The sequence below is a fragment of the Argiope bruennichi genome, chromosome 6 (assembly GCF_947563725.1).
Source record: "Argiope bruennichi chromosome 6, qqArgBrue1.1, whole genome shotgun sequence".
Lineage (NCBI taxonomy): Eukaryota > Metazoa > Arthropoda > Arachnida > Araneae > Araneidae > Argiope > Argiope bruennichi.
In genome coordinates, this window is record NC_079156.1 from 32,242,491 (window position 1) to 32,260,406 (window position 17,916).

The following is a 17,916-nucleotide window of genomic DNA, read 5'->3' on the forward strand; positions in this document are numbered from 1 at the left end:
ACATCAGATGTTTTTTTCATCCCTATCATCTGACTTTAACGAATTTAAGACATGCATATCTGCAAACTTTCAAAGCGTCACCTCGGAGAAGCTGAAAGAAATAGAATAAGTTATCGTATTGCCTTGATATGGTTCGTATTTTTGAAGGTGCTCACAATGAACTCTCATTACTGTGTTGAATTTAAACACTCAGCTGTTATTTTGATTTCCGAAGAACAACAAAGTTGTACTTTGTTTTTTTTAAATAGCCATGCAAAGTTATATTCATTTATAAACAGCCTGAACATAAATCCACCGCAACAAGGATTCCAAGAATCGTTTTCCTTTAGAAGATACAGCATTCTACAGTAAAAGGATGAATGAGATCAGCCAAATAAACCATTTTTTACTCCAGTTTTAAGCAAATGATTTTCGAAAAGGGTTGTTTTATATTTTTGATGAGTCTTTTCTAATTTTTAGTTATAATTAAATATAAAAGACCTCAAATGATATTATTTTTTGAAAGGTTTGAAAAATCTCCTGTTTTCTAATTTCTTAAGAGACGTGACTTTTAAAACCAAGGTTGAGACAAGAAAAACAGAGACTATTAAAAAAAAAAGGAATAATATAATGAATTTCTAAACATTCGATCACGTCCTTCAGAGAGGTTCGCTGATTCTTATTTTGAATTTTAATGATTTGAATATCAGTTATACGTTTCTTATTAATGATTAGGAGATGATTATTTTTCGGATATCGAATAACCGAATTGAAAACGATTTCCGCTGCCTCTTTTCAAAATGTTACTGCATGGAAATAGAAAAACTTTATATTTTATATAACCCTCCATTAGTGGTAATCATTTTCATCCTTAAATGGTTGCATTGCGTCTCACGGATATAGAATCCATTTAATTACATGTTCATTGAGTTTTGACAATTTCGTTGTTGTTTCTTATTACACTTGCCGTGGATAAGCCCGCTGTTACGAAGACAGCGATATTAAGCCGGTGGAGGAGCGTCTCTCGTTTTTTTAGTAGCGCTAACTAGAGCCGAAAGTACGACTTTGCTACTCACGTATCACTCATTCGCTTGCACAACCCCCTTTTACAGGAGAGCACATTCACACATAGAACAACCATGCCCAAACTGGGACTCGAACCCAGGACGCCCAGATCACGGTGAATACGCGCTACCTCTATTCCAAGACGCCGGCGCAGTTTTATACTTGAGTATTATATCGGTCCTGAGCTTATTTGGCGACCTTAAGATTATTCCCAACACCCATATATATAATAAATCATCCTTAGTATATACTTCGTTTGCTTGGCGATTGAATCTGGAGTTAGCTGTTTTCCCATTAGAACTATATCAATTAGTATGAATGAGAATTTAAAAGAATATCCTGCCAAAAAAATCTTATTTTAAAATTGATTAATAATTGCCCCCACAAACATCAAATATCTTCTAAAATTAGGGATTTTGATAAAGAGTTAAAAAAAGGGGGGGGGCATTTTTGAATTATCGTGTTCACATGCTTCTGACAGTACAGGCAGACAGAAGTTCAATGCCTTGTTGGATTTGGCTGAAAATTTGATAGGTTACAATATAGATGATAAATCTGTGTACCGAATTTCATCCATCGATCTTACTTTATTTTGTAGTTACCGTACTAACTTATATTCGAACAGCCGGACAGACATATTTTTTTCCCTCCTTTTCAAGTTATTAATAGATATAATGAAATCATATAGAGAGTGGTTCTCCATTTGTAGATAAACCACTGTTAAGTTTTATTTCAATTTTCAGCCAGATTTTGATCTGTAAGATCTTGAATGTGTATGTTTTATCACAGCATAAATATGATATGAGCTTAACATTTTCGCCAAGACATAGAAATATATTTTTTATTAAATTACATTTAATAATAAATCTATTTCTAAAAAATCACTTTTTGGGCTATAAAATGATTTTCAGAAAAAGTGTTCGCTATGTGGTTCCCAATTTGCGGATCGTAAACCAATGATATATCGTATTTCAATTTTCGGGGACATTTTAATCTGCAAAATCTTGAATGTGTAGTTTTATCACAACGTAAATATGAAATGGGTTTGGCATTTTCGTCAAAGCGCATATTGGAAATATTTTTTATTAAATTATATTTAATAATAAATATTAGTTTTTTAAAAAATTACTATTTGGGTCATAAAACGTTTAAAAAAAGTATGTGTTATTCGTTTCTGAAAAAAATTCAATGAGCAAAATATGAAGTGACTTGTTATAGGTTCTGTTTTTGAAAAGTGGGTCGAAATATTTAAAAGTGTGAATACTCTTAATATAAATGATAATAAATAAGATAATTGTTTCTGTTTCCCTTCATTAATAATTTATTTAGTTATTAAAGATGAGATTAAAGGACAAGGTAGAGCATCATCCAATACCCATACCTCTGCGAATATAAGCATAACATTTCAGTGGATATGAGATGGTGTAAAAAGGCACGTGAGTAGAAAAAAATCTAGAGGATGATTCGATTTTAATAAATTTGCTACAAGAGAGGAATAAAATCTGTTCATTTTATGTTCCGACAATTGCGCCAGTCTGCTGGCACCGTATCTGTGTCGTCTGTGTATGTAGACGCTACAAATAAAACAGGATTACTAAGAAAGGAAGGAAAAAAAAATGTTCCAAAATATCGAACTGTCGGGGAGGACGGCCACGGACACGAATAAAAATCATTCGCTTTTTTCCGAGAAATAGAATGGGTCTTCTTTGGTTCAAAAGAATTTGTTTCGAAACTTCCCAAAGGGGAATATTCTGGATCAGTGGGGTGGAAAAAAAGGTCTATTGTTGTCCGGTGAAGGATCCGATAGATGCGCAGATAGTCGACTAACGGAGCTGGAAATCGAGGAGAACTATCGGAGGGAGGGTTGGCAAATAGTCCTGAAGAAGTATCTGAAGTCAATCTTCACTTATTTCTCTCCGGTTATCGTACGGAATCGAATATTCAGATCGTTTATTTCTGGAAGAATGTGAGTCTTGGAATCCTGACTTCAAAAAAAAATATTGGAGGAGGGATTGTTCGTTTGAGTGCAAAACTTATAACGGAAAATTGATTCGTGCAATCGATAACAAAAGCGAATGGTAAGTGGGGAAAATGGAATAAAATTATTTCGATGAAAATGTACATTCGTTGAAATACCGAATGTATTCAGATTTTGTAAAATGTAATAAAGTTCGAGAAACAAAGAACTTATAAAGAATCGATGGTGAAACTTGAGGTGAAAATGTTAAACTTATTCATCTTTTATAAAATATGCTTTCTTTTTAATCTGTTTTATCGGATAAAAAGAGGGATCTGTCGATGCATATGTAGATGATTGTTACAAGAGATGTAAAATGAGGCTTTATTTTGGTATGTACACAATAAAAAAAATCTATAAACTGTCTAAGTTTTTTTTTAAATTTTTAAATGGGTTGCTATAGAAAATATAAGTAGAAAATACATTCAGCAATATGATTACATCTGGGATGAAGCTTCGGAAGTTTTTATAAAATGCCTATATCTTTAGAGATTTTGCATAAAATAGATAGTGAAAAAATGAATATGAAACAAAACTATATAAATTAAAAATAAAAGGCGTTTAGAAAATTGGAAGAAATATGATTTTAATTGGATAAAAAGAAGTATAAGCAAAAATTTTCATATTTAGAAGCTTATTCGCTAAATAGTTGCAAATTACTTAGTAAAGAAATTAGGTAATGTATTTTCTTAAGACATAAGATGTACTTCTATCTGACATTTAAATACTATTATGTCGCGTCATATCCCCATTCCTAGAGCATGTCACTCTTGATGAGTTTGGGTTGGATGTGAGTGGGAGAAAAAAGAATTTAATGAGTTGAAAATAAGAGGAGTGTTTAAAATTATATGAAATGAAATTTAGAAGGCTAGAATTGTTCTTGTAGCGAAGTTCTGAAAATTTTGACAATAAAAGTTTTACTGGATTAGCATTTCACATTATCTTTTTTCTTTTGAAGGGCTTCTATCTGCAATCGATTTTAAACTAACTTCCGGATGAGCTGTACCAAATAACAAAATTTGCATCGAACGTACAAGAAAGCCAATTAATATTGCATTATCATATACAATTCTAAGCTATGTTTTAAGTTTCAAGTCTCCAGAATATCGGGAAGTTTCATTTTCAAAATCTGTACCTAATAGACAAACAGAAAGAGAAGAAACAGAGCTAATAAAAGTGTGTTAACAAAACAATATTAAAGTGTAAATCAAACAACACTGAAAATGAATCTAACTTTCAAAAGAATAAATGTAGAAAGAAAATTCAAACAACTATAAAGAAAGCTATTTAAAAATTAAGAATATTGAATAAAAAATATTCAGTATTTCCTTTAAAAAAATCGACTTTTAGACGTAGCCGCCTACCTTAAATAGGTTTCCTTTTATACTAGTGCAATAAATGATCACTAGTATTGACCACTAGTTTCTCTTGCGTATCTGAGTCATTCTTCCATGTTTCGGTGAAATATCGTAGCCTACCAGTGCGCAGAAAGTCAGTCACGGAAAATAATTCATGGAATGAATTGAATTATAAGCTGCAGCATTTCTTATGCCTGTAATATGTTATTTGATTAAATCAGCGGAAGTGGTCTCTCCAAATTTTCTCGCATGCTCTCTAATAATAAATAATATGCTTGTGTATTACTAATTGCATGCTACTATTTGTTGTTTTCAAACTGCAATTATTCCGAAATATACAATTGTTTGAAAAACCGTGTTAGATTATGTATAATTTTTGACGATTTATCCTTGACATATAATTAATAGCACCAGATACATATCAGATCCTCTTGTGTGTATTTTGGACGATTTTTCTTGACCAATTGAAATTTGACAGGAAACTACAACTGGAACAAAATTACATAGCACATTTCACATACTTAAATCATTGCGCGCTTTTATTTTGAGAAATTGCATTTACGTGCTTATGAAAAAAATGAAACAACAGACGGTCAGCCTTTTGACGAATTTAGTTCCAAATTTAACACGGACCCACATTTTACATGTTAAATCGGTATACCAAAGTTTATCCATCTAGCTCTTTTCATTTTGTAGTTATCGTGTTCCTTTATATTCGGGCAGAGGAATAGACAGACTTTCTTTGAATATATTTCATTCAAAATTTGAAAGAAATTTAAAATTTTGTACGAAGACCGTATACCAAATTTATCCGTATATCAAAGCACAGACAGACATAAGTTCACAGATAGATATAATACCAATAATGTGTTTATGTGGACTTAAGGAGGTCTGAAATGAGGAGATTCATCAAAATCTCGAATTTACAATACTTTCCTTTTGTATACTTCATGCCTGAGAAAGCAGAAAACGTTCGAACAACCAAATGTTGCTGTTGGTAAATTTCCGTTTCATGAAAATAAAAGGAACTTTTCCCCTTCGTCCTTTTCACCTTTAATTTTATAAGAGAAAGAACTAAGAGGATGAAAGAGGGTCGACGAGAATATAAATGTGATGAATTTTCCAACAAGGTACCACAAGATATGGCTAATAACAGTCCCCCACTCGCCACAATTTTTCACCCCAATAAACCCACCCAGATCCTGGTGGAACAACATGATAAAAAACAAAAGTTCCAAGATCAAAACAAAAAGCTCTATGCAGGTACTCCAAGATAATGAATATCTTTTCGCCCCAGATCCAGCCCCATTATATTTTCTTTACTCTCATCACAATTCAGTTAACCTACAGTAAGGTTTTTCCGATAATCCTAAACAAGCCCTTTAAAAAATAAAGCTTTGTATTGAATTCTAAGAAAATGATTCTCATCAAACACACAATGTATTGAATTGTGTTTTGTGATGCAGTCTTTAATATTTATTTTTTCACTTTTTTATAAGATACATAAAAAAAGTGTAGTAATCATCAAAAATATTGAAAAATTATTATTGATAATATTTAAAAAAAAATCAAAATCGTGATTTCGACGAATCTCCACATTTTAGACTTTCTTGAGCAATAAAATACATTTTTGGTATATTATGCCAGTTTGCGAGTATATTAACTCAATAACACTTTCCTCAAAACGGATGAAATTCGTTATACAGACTTGAGACCAAATTTGCTGTTTTCAATCAAATTTTGGATTAAATATATTTAGAGGAAGTGTGTCTGTCTAACTGTTGAAACAGAAATGAACTTGTAAACTACAAAACATAAAGAGCTATATAGATAAAGTTTAACACCCAGAATGCAGGTTCTTATTAAATTTTAAGTCAAATCTATCAAGAGGATTAATCACTTATCATCGCATCAATGCAATGACTTAAATCCATGAAATTCAATATACGATATTGTGACTACAGTTTTGCGTCGTGTGAATTTTTTGACATAAAATACTCACATTTTTGAATTTTTGCATATGGCAAATTGATAAAAAGAGCACATGCTGATAAAATAAAAATAAAACCAAAAAGATCTTGAAAATTGATAGAAATGGGATTTTTCGGCTAAAAGGAATTATGTTGTAAAAACTTGAAATCAACGAAATGATTTGTTCACATTTTTAGCGATATCTTAAGAGACCTAGTTCTTCAATTAAAAAATAAACCTCTTTTTCATAAATCTTTGAATACTGGGACTTGACTGATGAATAACAAGAAATTTTCTATTATTTTTCTCAGTGTGTGAAGCAATAGAACATCTGCAAAATAATCTCAAATGCAGATATCGCGTATTTTGTAACTGAAGAACGGTAGAATACATTGAGAAATAAATATACCAAATTTGAGCAAAAAATATGCATTAGATTTTAATTTATGAAATTTTTCGTTAGACGATTTTTTATGAAAATTTAAAATTTGGAAAAATAACATTTAAAAACATAAAATTACATTTAAAGAACTAAAATAGCATAAATACGTAAATCATGCAAATATAAAAATGAATGTAACTTCGCAATAATTATAAACATAAAAACGAAAACTCAAACGTTTTTTTTCGTAAAACTGCTTAGAAATGAACGAAATTCGATAAAATAACATTCGACATATTTTGCCAAAAATTTACTTTTCATCATAATAACGAAAATTTATTAAAAGAAACGCAAACAAATATTATTTTAATAGTTATTTAATAGATAAGTGACAATTCTTTTTTATGTCATCACGTTTTTTCCTTTATTTTACTTACCAAATTATGTGGAAAAGGACATCGAAATATTTTTCGAGATCTTACTCGTGGAAATGCCTCAAAGTTGAAAAAATTATCTGATTGAAATATGGACTCTAATGGTTACTAGTGTTCAGATAATATTTATTCATCTCTCAGATAAAAGAAATGTAAAAATAAATAAATAAATAAATTATACTCTGTAACTTTTCAGACAGCTTCTCCCAATTGTAAATACTACAAAAGTTCGAAATTAGCATTTTTCAGAAAACGCTTATAGGCATATTTCAAAACTGAAAATTTATTGTTTAAGAGAAAAGTGATAATAAATTTAAGGGAACGGTGGATTGTATTAAGGACTTTCGCGAATTATTCACTTATGGTTATGACATTTTTTAGATATATGTTTTAAAATATGAATGCGTCAAATTTCTTTAAAAACTTTTTAAAACAAAATATATTATTTTTAAATTTAAAAGATTTAATTTTTAAAAATTTCAAAATATTCCAGGCAATTTCATTTTTATTTATTTTTCTCTATTATTTTTTCCATATTACGAATATAAATTTATTTGGAACAGAACCGTGGAAGAGTTTGTAATTCTAATTAAATGCTAATTTTTTAAGAATATTTTTATGCACACTGACTGAATTTTCATAGGAATTTTATATTTTTCTGAACTAAAATTGCCTTTTAACTATCTAAAAAAACTCGGGGAAAATATAAAATGCATACCTTATTTCCATTTAATGTTTAATCGAAATCTTTGTTATTAATTTTATTTAATTTTTTCAAAAATTAAGATACCTGGAATATTCCAAACATATTTAAATCTATGTATGATATCATTTCGAAAAGTTCAGTTATACTAACGTTCGTTTTTAAAACAACACTAGGGCTAAGTTTGAATCGTGGTTAGATGATGAGGATGACACCTGAGCTAGCACTCCATCTCCAGATATTCACTCCACAACAACAGGAGGACGTTTGGTCCATACAGATTTAACGTGCACCAGACCCGCTTACACTACCATTCTTAGATGGAATTGGGTCTCCAGACTGAAACCCTCCGATTCCGAAACTGAGACCTTACCAACAAGCCAATGCAGGACATCATTTTGAGAAAGGTCATTAAAATGTGCTTTTTTTTTCTCTAGGCCCTTCAGATATTTATTTTATTGAACAATCCATTTTACAATACTATTTTAGTTGAATTTATACATATATTTTTTGATGATGAAATTTCATCTTCTCATCCATTTCTGCTTAATTCAAAGTAAACTATTCCCTTAAATCTTAGTTACAAGCGCTCAAATGCTATTTATTCATTTGAATAAATAATATTTGAGCTGCAAAATGTGAAAAATAAAACAGAAATAAAATTCCTTCTATTCAGAAAATTTTCATAAAGCTCCTTTGTTCTTGTAAATACCGCAAACATTTGAAATTAGCATGAAATGGATTTTGAAACGTATTTTCCATTCATACAGAATAAATGCTACAAACAAGAAAGCTCGAGGATTAAGCGATAAACAAAGCACAAGATAAATGGAACTCATTTAAAAACATCGCTTTGCACATGACAACAGATCGATGCAAAAAGTGATGATGCCAATATTAGACTCAAAAAGCACTCGGAAACCAGAAATGTTCCTCTTTCATCATTCAGAGATAAACAAATGATCGGGAGAAGGAATTCCGTTTCAATCATTCTCTTCAAAGGAAGGAAAAGATAGAGTTAGCGCTTCTTTGTGAAGAAACAAATTAAGAATATCTATTTCGTCTTTCTATTGTATTTATATACATCAAATCCATTTAAATTGCAAATTAGTTATTTGAAGTGATCATTCAAACCTTTTATTAGAGAATGCATAAAATTAATTTATAGATTTCATGGAGTTTTTATTCGATTTCTTTCATCGAAATTTGCTTTTTATGAGTAGAATCGTGACCGAATGGCTGATTATAAGGCGACAAATGAAATTAGCACAGGATATTCTGAAATTAATTTTGATGTAAATCTTTTTAGTGCATCAATAGCAGCATGTTTGAAACCAGCGAGAGTAGTCTTCCTAAAACGTTCTCGCAAGTTTTCCATTAAAGATGTTGTCTCAAAGAACGCCTTGCATGTCACTGAAGTTTAATAATTACGAAATCTTAACCTTTGAAGCGAATTTAAATTTATCGTGTGATACTTGGTTAGTTTTTTTTTTGGCGATCCGTCCCTGCCATGCGTTTAATAGTATCAGAAAATTGAATGCATTTAGACACAAATTTAACACAAAATTACACTTACAGTCACAAAGTCCCATACCAAATTTGATACATTTAATCATTGTGTTTTTGAGCTATCTTGTTTACACATTTCTGAAAGTACAGATAAACAGACGATCACCCCTTTGTTGGATTTCACTAAAAATTTTACTGGCTTCAACACTAATGTTAAATTTGTTAAACGAATTTTGTCTATTTAGCTCTATTCGTTTTGTAACGATCTTGCTTTACATTCAAATAGCTGGACAGACTTACTTTTTCTGAAAGGACTTTGCCCAAAATTTCATCCATCAAGCTTAAAGCCAGCTTTTGGGTTATTTTTCACAGACAGACATTTTCCAAAAATTGTGTTATTCGAGTTCGGGGGGGGGGGCAGAAATGTGGAGATTCGTCGAAATCTCCAGTTCGAAATTTGCTTGATATGTATATTTCATAGGCGAGGAAAAAAAAATGTTTTTAAAAAATTATTTGATTAAGATTTTTTTTCTAATGTAATTCTTTTAATATCAATGACTTGTTAGCATTTTTTACAAATTGAAGATGCATCCACTGCTAGTAACAATATGATTTGAAATCGACGAATTTTATTCTTTTCACCTTAAATTTGCTTGCATATAAATCTGCATTATTTATTTTATTGCCGAAACTGAAATTTATAGAGGGTCTTAATATACATAAATATATATGCACTGATGGGGATTCACTGGCTTCCACGATCTTGGCGATAAACTTGGCGTTCGTTTAGCTACAACAAAATGAATGTCGGAAAAATGCAAGGCAATTTGACCTTATTTCTATAAGGAACCGAAATCTCGAGATTTATCTGGAAAATTCCATGTGAAGTCATGACTTGTCTGCAGAGTATATAGGACGAGATGGTGGCAAGAGGAACTGGTTCTATCTTATAATATTGATCGCATGAGAAACTCTCCAGATACTTTACTGAAAATTATTACTATTTTCTATTTAATGATTCCCTATCTTATTTTGAAATTAGTGTTATTCTTTGTGTATATCTTGGTTATGTTCTTGTCGCCCGCGATCCATTTTTTACCCAAATATTTGTTGGAAAAAGCTTTGTCTTCCAATATACAGCGTGTTGGACTTCTTTAGCCATGCATTAAGCAGACGACTTCCGTAATAATATAAATAATACAACATATAAATAATTTTATAGATATTTTAAAATGAATTCTTCTAGAATTACTTAATTCACTAGAAGGTTACATATGATAAAACAAATAACTAACAATTTCGTCAGGCCAAAAATAAAATGTTTATAACATTGTCCCTCTTAATTTGATATAACCTCAAAAAATAATTCAAAAATTAATGAATTTCAGTTTGATAATCATATTATATTTCTGAATTAAAAAGTAATTCATCCTAGCTCAATGAGATCAATCAACAATGCAAAATAATTAAAACTGCCCGAACTTATTACCTCATCCAGGGGTATTGTCCCCTGACGATTTTTGAAGCGAAAATTAATATTTTCGAATTAGCTCATCTCATCAGTCACTTGACAGAAGAAGGGGGTGTCTTCGGACGAACTTAATTAAATCTAACTCTCCGAGGTTGCGCAGAGGGGATCTAATATTTTATGTCCTTCCCCAAATAGGTATGGCTAGGGAATAGCCGAAAAAATTGTTCGCGACTTGAAGTTAATTGGAAAGGACTAGATAGGATTTGGAGCAGAAAACCACCATTCTCCAAGAGAAAAAAAAGGTGAATTGTTTTATGGGTTAATAATTGAATTTCTAGGATTTTCGCTTTTACTTCATGTGTCTTTTTATTTTCTGGTATTTTAAGTATAGAAAAAGAAAGCATTGTAATGAACAAAAAAATTGGATCTCAAGATTTTATTGAATATGTAAGCTTCAAATTATTCCAAATCCGAAAAAAAAAGTTTTTGTTATCTCTGTTTGTAGATATAGATTTACATCGAGTTTACTTTGGTTACAATAATATTCCATTTTTATAGCAACACTAGGGCTATTTTGGGACGTGCCTCGTCATTTTGAACCTCTGTCAGATGACGAGGATAGCACATGAGCTGGTACCCTCTCTCTCCAAGTTTTCCCACTGCAACAGCGGAAGGTCGTTTGGCCCGACAAATTTAACGTATTCAAGGCCCTCTGATACGACAGTTGTTCGGTGAAATGGGTCTTGAACATGGAACTCTCCGGTTACGAAATCGATACTATATCACCAAACCATCCCAGCCCATTGATTTGCATCAAATGTTCAATAAAATCTGTTAAAAGGATGGCACACCATTTTTATCATCGAAAATTTAGATTTGTATCAATTTTTTTTTGTCCAATTCGTCAGCTCTATTCGTTTACTATTTGTCTATTCTTATGTATGTAAGAGCGATAATTTATAACACAATATGAAAAAATAAATAAATTTGATGCACGGTAGCATTGAAATAGTAGATTCGTTTTAAATTTTGCAGAAAATTTGTCTACAGAAAGGTATTAAAATTTATATCCTGTTTTATCTGCTATACGCTGATTGTTCAAACTAAATACAAAGCTTACATGAAATTCGAAGGTAAAATTCTAAAGCTGGTTGATTATATTTGAGATAAATTAATTTATTAAATAGAAAATCAACATTTGAATTGTTTTTTAGAATTAAAAGCAAATAATTAAAAGAAACACGCCTTAAATTTAAAAAAAATTTTTGATCTTTATTAATAGAGATGATTTATAATTAAATATTTATTTTTATTATATATTAAAGATGACTTATTATTTAAATCTTTATTTATAATACTGATTCCTTATTACATCTGAAACCAGCATAAGTGGAATTCTCCATGGAATTTTCATACAATTCATTTCTAATAAAGCTGTCTTTCCTCGCATAAAAACTGAACTTTAGGTAAGGACGTGAAAGCTGCAAATTTTCAGATTTTTATTTTCAAAATCGCGCACATGAGAACTCTGTGTTTCGCAATATTGTAAGGAAGACGTGGTTTACATTTCGAATTCCTTTCTTTTAACCAATGGAAGCAAACATGTGATACTAATCTACAATTTTAATTACAAGATAATATACCAAATTTCGTTTATCTGAAGCATCACGTTTTTGAGCTTTGTATTTACATGCATGCGAAAATATAAAACGACACAAAGTCAACCCCTCAATGAATTTTGCTTCAGTTTTAAAACAATCTACAATTTAAGCGCTTTTATCTAACTGTATGTTTCCTTTTGGTGAGGTGCAAAAGTTTGGAAAGAGTGGAGTGCCGGATCAGGCATCGTCCTCATCATTTAACCCCGGTTACGAGGTTCATTTCAAAATAGTCTTAGTGTTGTTTTAAAATAGGATGTTTATATAACTAAACTAAACCACTTGTCGTGGCTGGTTCGTGAGTGCTTTGAAAAAAATTAGGCAAATAGAAAACTTAACAGATTTATTTCAGATTCGTTCGAGTTACTCTGCTCAGTAACTCCTTCCCCTCCAAGAGCCAACACTCGAATGACCTCACTCTTTGAATTACACTCGCGCTAGTTGCCTAGCGCCATCTATGAACGTTTATTTTCTTAACGCTTCAAAATCCAATCACTACACCACTTGTGTCTCTATGTTTCTGGTTATTGTATACATTTGTACTAAGATAGCCTATCAGCCAGACCACCTGTGAATAGATTTCGTTCAAACTTTTATATATCTACAAATTTGGCATTAAAACACATACCAAATCTCATTCATCTAGCTCAAAATGTTTATGAGTTATTGTGCTTACAGACAAGCATAATTCCAAAAATGAGAGATTCGGACGCAGGGAGATTTATATGTGGAGATTAGTAGAAAATCAATGTCAAAATTTTGGACGATTGCAATAATTTCTCTTTGAATAGTTTTTATATAAAAAAATGCATTTATCTTGATGGATGGCTTTAATGACATTTAATGGTGGGAGGTTTCATGAGATGCTGCTTATTCTAGGGGCAGGTCTTCTTACGACCAAGAAGCTGACTTGGGCCTACGCCCATTTCCGAAGCCGACTTGATATGAAGTCGTTTGCAAAATGATAACACAGCCCACGCAAATTCATGGCGGGTGTGATGGCAGTTGGGGGTCATACCACTAAACCCCTGATCTAGCAACCAAGACGACCAAGAAAATATATTAAGAATAAACGTTAGAATTATGAAAAGATAACTAACTTTTAAATGCAAATATAAGTACAAATTTAGTGAATAAGAAGTAAATAAATATCTGCTATTTCGTGAAATAAGGAATTATATAAGGACTATTTAACGCAGTTTTATAACCTTAATGCTTTCATCAAATAATAAAAAAGAATATTTATCGAGCAATAAAATCTTCCATCGATGTAAAGCTCTTGAATAAAAACAGTTTGGAAATTTATTGTCTCATATTATTATCGAGCCTTATTTTTAAGAGTAATAACAAAACGATCTTATTACCGTAATTAATATATAAAAAACTTTTTCCTAATCAATAACTTTTAAATTTTATGCGTGACATAAGTTTTTTTTTTTTTTTTTTTTTTTCATTCCGAGATGAAGTTATATAATAAAGGGTACTTAACAAGTCCCTTGAGGATGATAAATCTTTTCGAAAAAAAAAAAGATGAAAGCAAGCAATTTTGTGAAATAGCTTTATTTTATTAACGCTTACTTACTTGAAAAATCAAGAAAAACGTCTACATAAATTTTCTTATCAAATTGCTTTAGTATAGTTAAAGTTGCCATTTCTGGGACTATATTTTTTTGTGGATGGGCACATCATTTCACTGGTGTAATTACGGGCGCAAAGTTCTGTAAAACCAATATTCCAATAGAAATGTGAATTTATTTCACCTTATAACGACGAACGGCATGAGTGGCGAGTAAAAATAATCTGTTCCGAGTGCCACCAACAATTTTTTCTACGCCACTAGAGGGACACGAAATAAAAGAATAATTTTCAAAGATAAATAAAAAGGAAAAAGAAAAATAACAACATGAGCATACTAAAAATAAAATGTTAGTCTTAAAATCCAGTGAAAGTAGCATCCCTAGTACTTTCTCGCTAACTCTCTAATAAAGGATTTAATCCCCCCCCCCAGCCGTTGCAAAAAATTGCGGAGATTAGATGAGGCAGAGAATTCCTTGTATGGTATTGGCGTACAATAGTTACGAAATATTAACCTTTGGCATGAATACTGAATTTATCGTGAATATATCTGAATTTGGAGTGAATATTAAGTACTTTTACTGAATTTATCGTGTCATCCTTGGCGAGTTATTTGGTGATTACTCCCTGGCATACGGCTAATTGTCTCTGGAAATCAAATTTCTGTTTTAAACTCATTTTTTCTCAATCGATAGAAATCAAAATTTGATACAAAACCATAATCGTGGTAAAAAAATCAGTACGAAATTCGATCTATTTAAATCGTTGCTTTTTTGAGCTATCGTATTTACATTTTTTTAAAAGGACAGATCGACAGATGGTCAACCCCTTGTTGGATTTCACTCAACGTTTGTCAGGCTTCTTCACTGAATGATAAACCTATATACCGGATTTTATCTATTTAACTTTCTTTGTTTTGTAACTATCTCGATAACTGATATTTCAACAGTCAGACAGACATACTTTCACTGAATGAATTTTGCTTGACTTTTTGAAATTTTGACAGATAACTTCAAATTTGATGTAAAGACCATATGCCAAATTTCATCTGCCAATGTCAAAGCGTCACAGACAGACAGATATAATACCCAAACTCCAGACTTACAGATGGTCACCTTGTTTCACTGAATGAATTTTGCTTGACTTTTTGAAATTTTGACAGATAACTTCAAATTTGATGTAAAGACCATATGCCAAAATTTCATCTGCCAATCTCAAAGCGTCACAGACAGACAGATATAATACCAAAACTCCAGACTGACAGATGGTCACCTTGTTAACAGATTTATTTTAAAATTTGGTAAAAATTTACACATAAATTTACATAAGTTGTTAAGGTTTGAATTATCGATTTTATATGCATGCAGAAATGCAGATGGACAGACATTCAAACTCTTGACAAATGTGATTTCTAATCTGAAACGGATCTACATTTTTGATGCTAATCCTGTACACCAAATTTTATATATCTAGCTCTCTCTATTTATATTTTTTATTTATCATACTTTACTTATACTCCGAAAACAAAACATAATTCCTTGGAAGGGATTTATTTCAAAATTTAATGGATATTTATGAATTCTTAGTAGATGAAGTCCATATATATAATATCAGCCGTTAAGCTCAAAACATTTTTTTAGTTTTCGTACTCACAGACAGACAGATTGACGTAATTCCAAAAATGTGTTTTTTTGCTGTCTAGGGTAATCTGAAACTTAGAGATTCGCCAAATTCTCTATTTCAAATTTTTTGACCATTACAAGATTTTCTGTTTGTGTTCTTCGTATTTGAGAAAGTAACGGAGAATATAACGGACTAAAATCTGCTTTGGCGCGCCCTTTTACAACGCCAAGGAAGCCAACAATGCCAAATCGTTGGGGTAGTAGATGAACTACTCAACAAGACAAAATAATAATAAACAAATCACAAATAGGTCTATGAAATCAAATTAATTTTATATTAGATTTAGAATTTTGTTAAATGTAATATTAAGCAATGGGATTAAAAAATTGTTCAAATACGTTGAATTCTTTTTAATTCAATTAGAGGATATTCAAAACTATTTAAATGGTGCAATGATACATCTTGTACATTTCTCCATACTCCAAATTTCAGTTTTCATTTTTTCTATTATTTCGAATAAAAAAAATAAATAAATACATTAAAAAAATGTGCAAATGATTTTTGTGCGTCCTTTTTTCCGCTCTTATAGTTATTATTTAAGAATGAAATTATATCTTTTTTTTTAGATTGTTTTATATCTTTTAGAATTAAGAAAAATTCTAAAAGATATAAAAAAAATGCCTGTTTAATAAATATGATGAATCTATTGGTCTTTAGAAAGTCATAAAATAGACAGGCTTAAGTGGTCTTCCAAAACTTTCTCGCATAGTCTCTGATAAAGGTGTTATCTCAGAGAATGCCTTGCATAACACTAGCATACAATAGTTACGAAATATAAAACTTTGACGTGGATTTAGCATTTAAAAAAATCTATTGTGTGATCTTTGGCGATTAATCCTTGGTATGCGGTTAATCGTATCCGAACATCGAATTTATGTTTTAGGCACGTTTTTACAAAAATTTGACACAAAAATATGCTTGTAGTCAGAAAATCACATACCAGATTTGATTTTTTTAAGTAGTTGGCGATTTTGAGTTTTGTGTTTACATATTTCTGAAAATACAGATCGACAGACGGTCAATCTTTCTTTGGATTTGGTTCAAAATTTTATGGATGTCTATACAATTGATGTTAAATCTGTGTACCGAATTTTATTCATATGGTTTGTACGATATCATTTTTTTATGATTCTTTGATCGCATTAACTTATATTTGAACAGAAGAATAGATAATCTTCCTCTGAACGGATTTTGATTAGAATTCTATAGAAATTTACAAATTTAGTGTTAGAGCTTTATATCAAATTTCATCAGCTCACAGCATTTTTGAGCTATCTTTGTCACATACAGACAGATAAATATTTTTCATAAATATATTTTCCGAATTCAGGAAGGTCTAAAATGTGGACATTTGTCAAAATTTCGAGTTTTAACTTTTTGACGACTACTATGCTCTTTTTATACTATGTATGCGAGAAAGTATAAAAGGAAGAGGCTTGGAAACTAGAATGCTAGAACTGGTATGTAATTCTAGAAAATAATTTATTGGAAGCGTAAAAATTTTTGTATTTGGAAAAAAAAAATTATACCCTTAAGAGTGAAAATACAATATTTTCCGTTATAATGCATTCAAACAAAATGAAACAGCTTTTATTTTTAAATTTTAATTATTGAAAGTTCTACAAATTAGAGGTAAAACATGATTAAATCAAAATCAATAAAAGGGAAAGGGCTTAATTGCTACTCATACAAAAAGTTCGTACCAAATGCTAAAATGACAAAAACACTGATTTAATCGTAATTCATAAATAAAGTGAGCAGGTTAGAATTCTGAAACTTTTCACTAGTTCTTTTTCATAAAAACACTCAAAGTTAGATGTAAAACATAAATCTCCGTCGAAAGTTGCTACTTCAAGTAGGCAGGCGATAAGAATACGGTTCTTGAGATGCCAGACGATATTACTTTCTAAATGGGACCATTTACTTGTAAACGGGGACTCAACGAGCCCACCTCCCCTCCCTCACTCCATCTCTAGGAGTAAGAGAGAAATACGAATTCCGTAACAGTCACCATAGCAACAGGACGAAGATTCTTGTTCCCGCTCATTTTCTTCGCAATCGAACATTAAAAAGCGGCAGTTTGAACTCCCCCATCTTCTTCAAAACACTTC